This window comes from Pseudophryne corroboree, chromosome 5 (assembly GCF_028390025.1).
Source record: "Pseudophryne corroboree isolate aPseCor3 chromosome 5, aPseCor3.hap2, whole genome shotgun sequence".
Taxonomy (NCBI): Eukaryota; Metazoa; Chordata; class Amphibia; order Anura; family Myobatrachidae; genus Pseudophryne; species Pseudophryne corroboree.
Genome location: NC_086448.1, coordinates 431872032 through 431885965, shown reverse-complemented (window position 1 = coordinate 431885965; position 13934 = coordinate 431872032).

The following is a 13934-nucleotide window of genomic DNA, read 5'->3' as shown; positions in this document are numbered from 1 at the left end:
ATGAACATAGGCCAGGGCCTCAGCCGTTCCTTGCCACTCCGTGTGGTAAATGGCATATTGGCAAGTTTACGCTTCTCCTCCGACAATTTTATTTTAGATTTTTGAGTCCTTTTTTTACTGATATTTGGTGTTTTGGATTTTACATGCTCTGTACTATGACATTGGGCATCGGCCTTGGCAGACGACGTTGATGGCATTTCATCGTCTCGGCCATGACTAGTGGCAGCAGCTTCAGCACGAGGTGGAAGTCGATCTTGATCTTTCCCTATTTTTGGAACCTCAACATTTTTGTTCTCCATATTTTAATAGGCACAACTAAAAGGCACCTCAGGTAAACAATGGAGATGGATGGATACTAGTATACTTATGGATGACGAGCGACTGCCGACACAGAGGTAGCTACAGCCGTGGACTACCGTACTGTGTCTGCTGCTAATATAGACTGGATGATAATGAGATAAAATTAAAATATATATATATATCACACTAGTACTGCAGCCGGACAGGTATATATTATGTAATGACGGACCTGCTGGACACTGTCTGTCAGACTCAGCACTGCAGACTCCTAAAGTAAGCTACTAGTATCAAGAAGATAGAAAAAAAAAAACCACGGGTAGGTGGTATACAATTATGGATGGACGAGCGACTGCCGACACAGAGGTAGCCACAGCCGTGGACTACCGTACTGTGTCTGCTGCTAATATAGACTGGATGATAATGAGATAAAATTAAAATATATATATATATATCACACTAGTACTGCAGCCAGACAGGTATATATTATGTAATGACGGACCTGCTGGACACTGTCTGTCAGACTCAGCACTGCAGACTCCTAAAGTAAGCTACTAGTATCAAGAAGATAGAAAAAAAAAACCACGGGTAGGTGGTATACAATTATGGATGGACGAGCGACTGCCGACACAGAGGTAGCTACAGCCGTGGACTACCGTACTGTGTCTGCTGCTAATATAGACTGGATGATAATGAGATAAAATTAATATATATATATATATATCACACTAGTACTGCAGCCGGACAGGTATATATTATGTAATGACGGACCTGCTGGACACTGTCTGTCAGACTCAGCACTGCAGACTCCTAAAGTAAGCTACTAGTATCAAGAAGATAGAAGAAAAAAAAACCACGGGTAGGTGGTATACAATTATGGATGGACGAGCGACTGCCGACACAGAGGTAGCTACAGCCGTGGACTACCGTACTGTGTCTGCTGCTAATATAGACTGGATGATAATGAGATAAAATTAAAATATATATATATATCACACTAGTACTGCAGCCGGACAGGTATATATTATGTAATGACGGACCTGCTGGACACTGTCTGTCAGCACTGCAGACTCCTAAAGTAAGCTACTAGTATCAAGAAGATAGAAAAAAAAAAACCACGGGTAGGTGGTATACAATTATGGATGGACGAGCGACTGCCGACACAGAGGTAGCTACAGCCGCGGACTACCGTACTGTGTCTGCTGCTAATATAGACTGGATGATAATGAGATAAAATTAAAATATATATATATATCACACTTGTACTGCAGCCGGACAGGTATATATTATGTAATGACGGACCTGCTGGACACTGTCTGTCAGCACTGCAGACTCCTAAAGTAAGCTACTAGTATCAAGAAGATAGAAAGAAAAAAAAACCACGGGTAGGTGGTATACAATTATGGATGGACGAACGACTGCCGACACAGAGGTAGCTACAGCCGTGGACTACCGTACTGTGTCTGCTGCTAATATAGACTGGATGATAATGAGATAAAATTAAAATATATATATATATCACACTAGTACTGCAGCCGGACAGGTATATATTATGTAATGACGGACCTGCTGGACACTGTCTGCAGAATGCGTTTATAAAAACACTACACGACAAGTGTTTAACTTTTTCAGGCAGACAATCACAATATACTGGTGGTCAGCAGACAATCACAATATACTGGTGGTCAGTGGTCACTGGTCAGTCACACTGGCAGTGGCACTCTGGCAGCAAAAGTGTGCACTGTACTTAAAATATGTACTCCTGCTATAACTGCTCCCCAGTCTCCCCCACAATTAAGCTGTGTGAGCAGTGAGCACTCAGCACAGTCAGATAATGATATACAGTATTACATATGATGCAGCACACTGGGCTGAGCACAGATATGGTATGTGACTGTGTCACCCTGTGTATCGTTTTTTTTCAGGCAGAGAACGGATTAATTAAACTGGTGGTGGTCACTGGTCACACTATCAGCAGCAAGTAGTACTCCTCCTAATAATATGCTCCCCAAAATTAGTGTCTCTCTCTAGTACTCTAGTCTAAACGGAGAGGACGCCAGCCACGTCCTCTCCCTATCAATCTCAATGCACATGTGAAAATGGCGGCGACGCGCGGCTCCTTATATAGAATCCGAGTCTCGCGATAGAATACGGGCCTCGCGAGAATCCGACAGCGGGATGATGACGTTCGGGCGCGCTCGGGTTAACCGAGCAAGGCGGGAAGATCCGAGTCGCTCGGCCCCGTGTAAAAAAACCTGAAGTTCGGGCGCTCATCACTATACCCGCTCATCACTATAAGGGCCTAATTCAGAGTTGATCACAGCAGCAAATTTGTTAGCAGTTGAGTTGGGCAAAACCATGTGCACTGCAGGGTGGCAGATATAACATGTGCAGAGAGTTAGATTTGGGTGGGGTGTGTTCAAACTGAAATCTAAATTGCAGTGTAAAAATAAAGCAGCCAGTATTTACCGTGCAAAGAAATAAAATAACCCACCCAAATCTAAATCTCTCTGCAAATGTTATATATGCCACACTGCAGTTCACATGGGGGGTAATTCAGAGTTGATCGCAGCAGCAAATTTGTTAGCAGTTGGACAAAACCATGTACACTGCAGGGGGGGGGGGAGGCAGAGATAACATTTGCCGAGAGAGTTAGATTTGGGTGGGCTATATTGTTTCTGTGCAGCAGTGGCGTGCGGTGAGGTCAGTGGCTGGTGAGGCATGCCCGCTACCAGCACTATAGCTGGCGCCAGCGCACGCTACTGTACTGCCACCCACACCAGCTGCCAATGCCTGCAAAAGTCACCACCAGCTACAGCCCACCACCGCTAATTCCCAGTCCGATGTTACCGCCAATGCCCGTTAAGTCTGGGCAGCAGAGATGCCCGGGGTTAAGGACAGCAGCGGAGAGTCTGCCTGGAAGTATGGAAGCAGGATTACAGCTGCAGGCCCCTTACACCCTGGCACAGATGCAGTAATTACCCCCCCCTCTCTTATACCCTGGCACACACACAGTATACACCCACCTCCCCTTACACCTGGCATACATGCAGTAATTACCCCTCCCCTCCCCTTAAACCCTGGCACACACGTAGCAACTGCCAATCACCCTTCCTCCCCTTATACCCCAGCACATAGCCACATATCCCCTTATACCCCAGCACACAGCCACATATCCCCTTATACCCCAGCACACAGCCACATATCCCCTTATACCCCAGCACACAGCCACATATCCCCTTATACCCCAGCACACAGCCACATATCCCCTTATACCCCAGCACACAGCCACATATCCCCTTATACCCCAGCACATAGCCACATATCCCCTTATACCCCAGCACACAGCCACATATCCCCTTATACCCCAGCACATAGCCACATATCCCCTTATACCCCAGCACACAGCCACATATCCCCTTATACCCCAGCACATAGCCACATATCCCCTTATACCCCAGCACATAGCCACATATCAGTTACTCTCCCCCCCCCCCTTCCCCTCTCCTCCTTCACAGCGGCACATCTCCATGCTGAGCGCTGCTGTGTACAGACCATGGGTTGCCCGTAGCTCTGAAACACAGAGCGCAAGGCAGCCCATGGTCAATACACACCAGCGTTCAGCGCACGCGCACGGACACAGGGAGATGAGATCAGCTGGCTCTTTGGCCGCGCTGCTACTACAGCGGCGGGGCGGAGCGGCCGATGGTAGTGGAGTACAGAATGTCTGGCTGCAGTGCCCCCCGTAATTGTGATGCCGGCGCTTACCTGGAATGAAAAATCCTCGCGGCTGTGAGAGCGGCTACCCCCAGCTGTGAGAGGTGAGTGGGAGCAGCGGCGGCCTCATTAAGGAGTCCCTGTGGTGAAGGTGGGCTGGACCAGGGAGAGCTCTGAACCTGGTGCCCAATCATTTTTGCCTCAGTGACAGGGGCGGGCTTACACATGGCCTGCAAGCACGCCCCTGTCACTGAGGCACTCATACTAGTGCCGCTTAGAGCGATTTTTTTAAATGGGCTTTTTACTGCCCATTGTTTGGCGCCGCCCCCGTTTCTAACCCTTTATCATTGGCTTCGAGAGGCACCGCTCTTGGTGCCTCCGAAACTAATTTAAACATGCTTTAGCAGTGTAAAAATGATTACAGTAATATAAAGCATATACTTATGACACTTTGTGTCATAAGTATCTTCTTTGTATTACTGTAATCATTAATGACAGGGGAGGCACTGCCTCCCCTGCCTCCCCTGACTGCACGTCCCTGCTGTGCAGGGTAAATACTGTCTTCTTTATTTTTACACTGCAATTTAGATTTTAGTTTGAACATGCCCCACCCAAATCTCTCTCTTTGCACATGTTATGTTATATTTGCCCCTCCTGCAGTGCACATGGGGGGTCATTCCGAGTTGTTCGCTCGTTATTTTTTTCTCGCAACGGAGCGATTAGTCGCTAATGCGCATGCGCAATGTCCGCAGTGCGGCTGCGCCAAGTAAATTTGCTATGCAGTTAGGTATTTTACTCACGGCATTACAAGGTTTTTTCTTTGTTCTGGTGATCGTAATGTGATTGACAGGAAGTGGGTGTTTCTGGGCGGAAACTGGCCGTTTTATGGGTGTGTGCGAAAAAACGCTACCGTTTCTGGGAAAAACGCGGGAGTGGCTGGAGAAACGGAGGAGTGTCTGGGCGAACGCTGGGTGTGTTTGTGACGTCAAACCAGGAACGAAACTGACTGAACTGATCGCAGATGCCGAGTAAGTCTGGAGCTACTCATAAACTGCTAAGAAGTGTCTATTCGCAATTCTGCTAATCTTTCGTTCGCAATTTTGCTAAGCTAAGATTCACTCCCAGTAGGCGGTTGCTTAGCGTGTGCAAAGCTGCTAAATGCAGCTTGCGAGCGAACAACTCGGAATGAGGGCCATGGTTTTGCCCAACTGCTAACAAATTTGCTGCTGCGATCAACTCTGAATTACTCCCTAAGACATATAATAACTGTAATCTTAGAGGGAAGAAGGGTGTTTTGCTTGGGATAAAGGTTTATTCTGGCCACTGGCGTATTTATAATGGGTGCAGTGTGTGAGGTGCACAAGGGCCCCCGGGGGCCCACACTGCACACCCTGCACCCATTAATTGAAATACCCTCCGGAGTCCCGTGGCTCAGCAGAAGTGCTGCCGAAATCACTGGAAAAATGGTGCGGCACCATTTTCTCTGTGATTCGCGCATGCACAGTAAGAAAATCACTGGGGAAATGGCCACCACGCCATTTTCCCAGAGTTCTGCGCATGTGCTGTAGACTCTGGGACAGTGCTAGGGTCCCCTAGGGACCCTAGTGCCCAGAGTCTACACAGCGCTGCCGGCTAGAGAGGAGGGGGCTCCGCAGGAGCCTGCACACAGGCCTCCTCCTCTCTAGAAACGCCCCTATTTCTGGCACTAAAAAAATTGTAGAGAAAACACAAGCTACAGGGATACAAGGGATGTCCAGTCAAGGTATCTCTTGCTGTTATGAGCCTGCCAATCTTACAGTCATATACAGGTTGAGTATCCCATATCCAAAATTCAAAATCCCACATTTTTGGGTCCCCTACTGAGATAATGACATATGTATTATATACTGTACATTATCTATAAATATATATATATTTATTTATTTATAAATAATATATATAATGTATATAATAGTTATGTTATTATCTCAGTAGGGGACCCACAAATTTGGGATTTTGAATTGTGGATAAGGAATACTCAACCTGTACTTCCTAAGCTGTTTTAGAGAACCATATATAAAGCGTATGCTTGCCATGTAGCATCACGAATCAATTCTCTATTGTAAATAACAATGTATTTGGTTTGGAAATAACCAATATATTGAATGATTCAGAGTTGGGACCAAAGTAAAAAAAAGCAAGCAACTTTGTATCTGTAACAAGAAGGGATGAGTGGGTACGGTTCCCTGGGAACTGAACCCACCCAAACATCATGTCCCGAGCCCGGATCCATGCCTGGCTCGGGACTTCCTGCCAGGCTCGGAAACCAGTACGAGGCAGAACAGCATCATCCCGCTGTTGAATTATCGCGGTTTTTGGATTTGCGCGTCGCCACCATTTTCACTCCAGAATTGGAAAGTGTAGCGAGGGGACATGTCTACTCAATGTCTGTGTGGGAAAGTGGTGTGGCTCGTGGGGTGGCAACCTGCTATTATGTGTCATTACAGTGCTGTCTTGTGCTGCTTTGTGCTGCATAAGTCCAGTGGTGGTGTCTTGTGCTGCATCAGTCCAGTGCTGCTGTATAAGTCCAGTCCAGTGCTGATTTGTGCTGCATTAGTCCAGTGGTGGTGTTCTGTGCTACCATAAGTCCAGTGGTGGTGTGCTGCTGTATAACTCCAGGGGTACTGCCGTATAAGTCCAGGAGTACTGCCGTATCAGTCCAGTCCAGTGGTGCAGCCGTATAAGTCCAGTGGTGCAGCTGTATAAGTCCAGGGTTACTGCCGTATAAGTCCAGTGGTACTGCCGTATAAGTCCAGTGGAACTGCCGTATAAGTTCAGTGGTATTGCAGTATAATTCCAGTGGTGCAGCCATATAAGTGCAGGGGTACTGCCATATAAGTTCAGGGGTACTGCCGTATAAATCCATAAATATTGTGCGTGCATTACATCTGGGCAAATTCCAGCATGTCCCATGTTTTGCACATACAATTAATTTGGTGGTGCCGGATTTTTTTTTTAAATGACAGGGGCATGCAGGAGATGCTGTCGGTGGACCGAAAAATTGCGGCCAACTTTCGACAATGCCATTCCTAGATGGGCCAGGTGTTTGTGCCGCACACTTGTATCACTTAGCGTAGCCATCCAGCTACCTCATTGCACCTCTTTTTCTTCTTTGCATGATGTGCTGTTTGGGGCCTAGTTTTTAAAGTGCCATCCTGTCTTCCACTGCAGTGCCACTCCTAGATGGGCCAGGTGTTTGTGCCGCACAATTGTGTCACTTAGAAAAATCATCCAGCTACCTCACTGCACCTCTTTTACTTCTTTGCATGATCTGCTGTTTAGGGCCTGCTTTTTAAAAATACCATTCTGTCTGCCACAAAAGTGCCACTCCTAGATGGGCCAGGTGTTTGTGCCGCACACTTGTGTCGCTTAGCTTAGCCATCCAGCTACCTCATTGCACCTATTTTTCTTCTTTGCATGATGAGCTGTTTGGGGCCTATTTTTTAAATCTGCCATCCTATCTGCTACTGCAGTGCCACTCCTAGATGGGCCAGGTGTTTGTTCCGCACAATTGTGTTGCTTAGCAAAGTCATCCAGCTATCTCATTGCACCTCTTTTTCTTCTTTGCATGATGTGCTGTTTCGGGCCTACTTTTTAAGCATGTCATCCTGTCTGCCACAACAGTGCCCCTCATAGATGGTCTAGGTGTTTATGCCACACGCTTGTGTCGCTTAGCTTAGCCATCCAGCTACCTCATTGCACCTCTTTTTCTTCTTTGCATGATGTGCTGTTTGGGGCCTATTTTATAAATCTGCCATCCTGTCTGCCACTGCAGTGCAACTCCTAGATGGGCCAGGTGTTTGTGACGCACACTTGTGTCGCTTAGCAAAGTCATCCAGCTACCTCTGTGCAACCTTTTGGCCTACAAACAATATTTTGAGATGTGAGGTGTTCAGAATAGACTGGAAATGAGTGGCATTAAATGTTATTGAGGTTGATAATACAGTAGGATCAAAATTACCCCCAAATTATTTGATTTTAGCTGTTTTTGTTTTTCAAAAATCATGCAGATCCAAAACCCGAAAGGGTGGTTTGGCAAAACCAATCCAGATCCAAAACATGAGCGAGGATCCAGATTCAAAGCCAAATCACAAAACACGAAAAAGTGCCCACCGCACATCTCTAGTAACAAACCATGTTGCAATGCCAGGGGTGCAAATACATTTATTTTTTTGCATGTAGGGTAAATTGTGACTGCTTTTGCATACAGACCACAATTACTAGCTTTATTTTTACACAGTAATTTAGTTTTGAGTTTTTACACACTCCTCACAAATCTAAATCTTTCTGCAAATTGTAAATCCGCCGCATCTTCAGTGCAACATGATTTTACCAAGGTGAATAATTAAGGCGGGCATACATTATGTGATTATAGTCTGGATCTCCAGGTTATCTGTGTATCGGGCTGCAGCTGATCAGTGATTATTGGACAGTCAGGCATGAGAAAGCTTACTAACTTGCCCAACTGATCTGGTCATTGGTCAGTTGTATCTTGCAGTGTATGTACTGCAGCGACTGACTATCCAAAATTTCTCTTGTTCCTTCACAAGGGAGGAACATGGAAATGTCTCATCCCCAGGTGAGGAAAACAGATGTGGGCCCAGATTTATCAAACCTTTGAGAATGGTAAAGTACCAATCAACCAGCTCCTTACTGTCATTTTTCAATCACAGCCTGTGACATGGAAGTTAGGAGCTGATTGGTTGGATTACCGTATCCCTGTGCCATAGTTCACAGTATATATCCATGATATCAGATAGATAAATTGTCTGTTGATCTGACAGACATTTTATCTGACAATGTATACTCAGCATTACTTGCTTCTTTTTTTTTTTACCAAACTCAGAATAACACCCATAATGCCTATCCTATTCTTTTACCTTACTTATTAACTTCGAACAGAAAAATACAGTTATAAACACATGTTGCCAATGTACTAATGTACAGTAAGCGGAAAAAAAAAAACATTTAAACATACAACAATAAAACAAGTGGTCTAGAATCCTTATGGGCCTATTTATTAACATTATTTTTACTTAAAAATGTAAAAAGGGTGTTTTTATACCCTCTCACATTATTTTTGTATCACTTAAATGTATTAAAGAGCTTTCGGAGCAGTTTTTACGAAAAACTGTTCCAAACCCTTTAGTTCACTTTTTTTTAGTAACCCATATCGCATTTCCCATACTTATAATGGAAATGCAATCTGGGCCGAATTTATTTGAAAAAATGAGAAAAAAAATTGCAGTGAGCCCTGTGATAATTTCGCCAGCTTGGGCTGGCAAAATCACAGGGCAGCACTGCAATATGCAGCCTTTTGCACAGCTTTCACTGCCCCCTGGCAGAGAATGCTATGCAGGGACCCAAGAGTGTGATCAGCTCTGTGTGTCAAATGGACACACAGGCTGATCACTGGTAAAAACAAAAAAAAGTAAAAAACCTCCCCAGAAAACATACTTACCCGTCCTGGAGTCTGTGATCAGTCCTACTGTGTGGCAGAGCCGGATTAAAGGGGGTCCGCTAGGGGTAAGTACTCCTGGGCCCCACGCTGTGAGAGGGCCACCCACCGCAGATCGGATCTCTATTGCCGATCTGCGGCGCTGTGCTTACCTATGACAGCTATAAAGCAGCCGCCGGCGCTGCAGAGATGTACAGGGCAGCCGAGCCGAACGAAGGCTCAGCTGTCCAATGATAAGTGAAGCTGCAGCCTGCGGCTCCATGACTGGTTGGAGCACAGTCTGCAGGGAAGAAGGAGGCGGGATCCCGGGCATGCGGCGCGGCACGGGTGGAGGTGGTTGTGCCCTGCAGAGGAAAGAAAGGAAAGTGCTCTCCTTCATTCGTCGCAGCCGCCACTTGCTATCAGCACAGTAAGACAGGCTGCATTAACTTTTTGTTTATTAGATGGAAATTTGAAGCTAATGTTCTGGGTTTTATATATATATATATATATATATATATATATACACACACACATATATATATATAAATATATATATATATATATGTATATATATATATATATATATATATATATATATAATCTATATGCACCAACATTTCAGGGCTCGCCTGCCCCTTCTTCTAGGTGACACACGTGCCCTGAAACGTCTATGAATTTTTACATGTATTCATCATAAACCTGCCTTTCACAAGTTTCCAGAGTGCCGCATTGGGGGATCCGCCATTATATACACCCTGTATTGAGGGTACCGGAGCACCCATGTGATCAAGTGCCAGTCTGAGTGGTCTTTGTTGTGTATATATATATATATATATATATATATATATACTGTGGAATAGCCCGGCACTCACTGGATACAATGTGCAGTAGGCCTGGGTGCCCTCCGTGGTGATGGTGATATGTAGGAAGAAATCGGCGGCACTCCAGGATTTGGTCAAACAAAACTTGTGTATTATTACATCACAAGATACAATACAAAACCGACGTTTCGGGGCCCGTAGCCCCTTCTTCAAGGTGTATGTGGTGTGTGATAAGTGCTTACCTTATAAGCCGTGAATTACCCGCCAACCGAACGTGAGGACGGACGCCTCCGGCCACTCTGTCCCCGCCGCGCTCCCTGGACTTCCGGGGTCCGCTACGGATGACGTCACGCGTCTATGCGTCGGGTTGCTATGGTAGCAGCCGGCGCATAGGATCGCGCTGGCCGGGGCTGTCAAAACACAAATAAGTGAAGAAAGATTTAGACAGTGGAACACCCATACATAACGTGCCTATGTTATAGTGCAATGTAGGGGGTGTTCCCTAGAGCATAGGCGTAGAGATGGAAACATCAAATGGGGTTGTAATATGTGCAAAGTATATATGTGCAGGAGAACCCCCTATTGTCAGGAGCCGTGGTAGCCTGACAGGAGAAAGTGCTGATGGCTGCGAAACCGAGTAGTGACTCCCATCCCCAGATGTCAGCTAACTGGGGCCTTGTTGTGACATCACCATATATATAGGGTGTCTTTTAGTCTAAAATGTGACTCCCATAACAATGACAGATAAAATAAACAATTATGTATAGTCCCACTGTATTGGATTATAATGGAAAGTAGTCTAAAGTCCATCATAGTATATCCATCATGTGTTCAGTACCGCTCTAATACAGGGAATTCCATGCGATATTCTCGTTTAAGCCCGTGGGGCTTATGGTGTTGAGTTTGAAAATCCATCTTGCTTCTAACGTGAGGAGTTTGCCCCCTCTATCTCCTCCTCGGATGTTGTCTGGTACTTGGTCTATAAGAATATGTTTGAGTGTATTCAATGGATGTCTCTTCTCAGCGAAGTGCCTGGCTATGGGCTGGTCGATCTTCTTCCCCGACAGTGCTTGGCTAATGGCAGATCTGTGTAAAGCCATGCGTTCTCTTGCTGTCCTGATGGTCTTCCCCACATAGCCTTTGCCGCATGGGCATATAATGAGATAGACTATGTATTTGGAAGTGCAAGTTAGGACTTGCCTGATTTGTCCTATCTTCTCGGACAGGGGAAACTTGAAGGAAGATCCTGTCAGCATGTGTGTACACGTAGTACACCCTAGGCACCTATAGCATCCAGGTTTCTTAGTTAAAAAATTGGGAGGGGGGATATCACTGAATCCTGTTATATCTGCGTGGACTATACTGTCCTTGATATTTTTTCCCCTCAAGAAGCAAGCCATGGGTCTCTTGGACCTGAAGCATTTGAGATTTTCATCTATTCGCACTATGGGCCAGAGAGCTCTCACTGCTCTCTGGACCACTGGGCTGGTGGTAGTGTATGTGGTTTTCCATGGAATTACTTGTTGAATTGATTCAGCCGGTTCGACGGATGGTATGTGTTGGATGTCCATTGATAAAATCTCCTCCTTCTGTTGTTTTAGTAGGGACCTGTCGTATCCTCTTTGAACAAATCTATGAATTAAGGAGTCGAGTTGGGTTACCAACGTCGTTCTATCGCTGTTAATTCTAGCCAATCTCAACATCTCAAATGTGAGAGCTCTCTGGCCCATAGTGCGAACAGATGAAAATCTCAAATGCTTCAGGTCCAAGAGACCCATGGCTTGCTTCTTGAGGGGAAAACATATCAAGGACAGTATAGTCCACGCAGATATAACAGGATTCAGTGATATCCCCCCTCCCAATTTTCTAACTAAGAAACCTGGATGCTATAGGTGCCAAGGGTGTACTACATGTACACACATGCTGACAGGATCTTCCTTCAAGTTTCCCCTGTCTGAGAAGATAGGACAAATCAGGCAAGTCCTAACTTGCACTTCCAAATACATAGTCTATCTCATTATATGCCCATGCGGCAAAGGCTATGTGGGGAAGACCATCAGGACAGCAAGAGAACGCATGGCTTTACACAGATCTGCCATTAGCCAAGCACTGTCGGGGAAGAAGATCGACCAGCCCATAGCCAGGCACTTCGCTGAGAAGAGACATCCATTGAACACACTCAAACATATTCTTATAGACCAAGTACCAGACAACATCCGAGGAGGAGATAGAGGGGGCAAACTCCTCACGTTAGAAGCAAGATGGATTTTCAAACTCAACACCATAAGCCCCACGGGCTTAAACGAGAATATCGCATGGAATTCCCTGTATTAGAGCGGTACTGAACACATGATGGATATACTATGATGGACTTTGGACTACTTTCCATTATAATCCAATACAGTGGGACTATACATAATTGTTTATTTTATCTGTCATTGTTATGGGAGTCACATTTTAGACTAAAAGACACCCTATATATATGGTGATGTCACAACAAGGCCCCAGTTAGCTGACATCTGGGGATGGGAGTCACTATTCGGTTTCGCAGCCATCAGCACTTTCTCCTGTCAGGCTACCACGGCTCCTGACAATAGGGGGTTCTCCTGCACATATATACTTTGCACATATTACAACCCCATTTGATGTTTCCATCTCTACGCCTATGCTCTAGGGAACACCCCCTACATTGCACTATAACATAGGCACGTTATGTATGGGTGTTCCACTGTCTAAATCTTTCTTCACTTATTTGTGTTTTGACAGCCCCGGCCAGCGCGATCCTATGCGCCGGCTGCTACCATAGCAACCCGACGCATAGACGCGTGACGTCATCCGTAGCGGACCCCGGAAGTCCAGGGAGCGCGGCGGGGACAAAGTGGCCGGAGGCGTCCGTCCTCACGTTCGGTTGGCGGGTAATTCACGGCTTATAAGGTAAGCACTTATCACACACCACATACACCTTGAAGAAGGGGCTACGGGCCCCGAAACGTCGGTTTTGTATTGTATCTTGTGATGTAATAATTCACAAGTTTTGTTTGACCAAATCCTGGAGTGCCGCCGATTTCTTCCTACATATATATATATATATATATAAAATTAATTTAATTTTAGACCTTAGGGCCCCCTTGTTTTAAGTACCCCGGGCCCCCCGGAGCCTTAATCCGGCTCTGCTGTGTGGTCTGCGGGGCTCAGGGTCCTCTATATGTGACCCCCAATGCAGTAAAGTGACTATGATTATACATTTATGAGACTTAAGTGACCAGTATTTGAGGACAAGAAAATGCAAACATTGAATTGAATGAAAGCGGTGAACCCAAAGCTATAATACACTGGATTGCTACATTTAATATTTCTGGGTATATTTACTGAAGTGTGGATTTATAGAATTGGAGATGTTGCCCATAGCAGCCAATTATATTCTAGTTATAATCCTCTAGAAGGTGCTAGATAAATGATTAGTAGAATCTGATTGATTGCTATGGACAAATACAGGGCACTGTGGGGGAACATTTTTTTTCTCTGGTTTGTAGATTTCCTCTGCTGTTTCCCTCAATAGGACATGCACTGGAAAAACTGACCTTTTATGTGGTCCTAGGTCAAGGAGTGGTAACTACCTA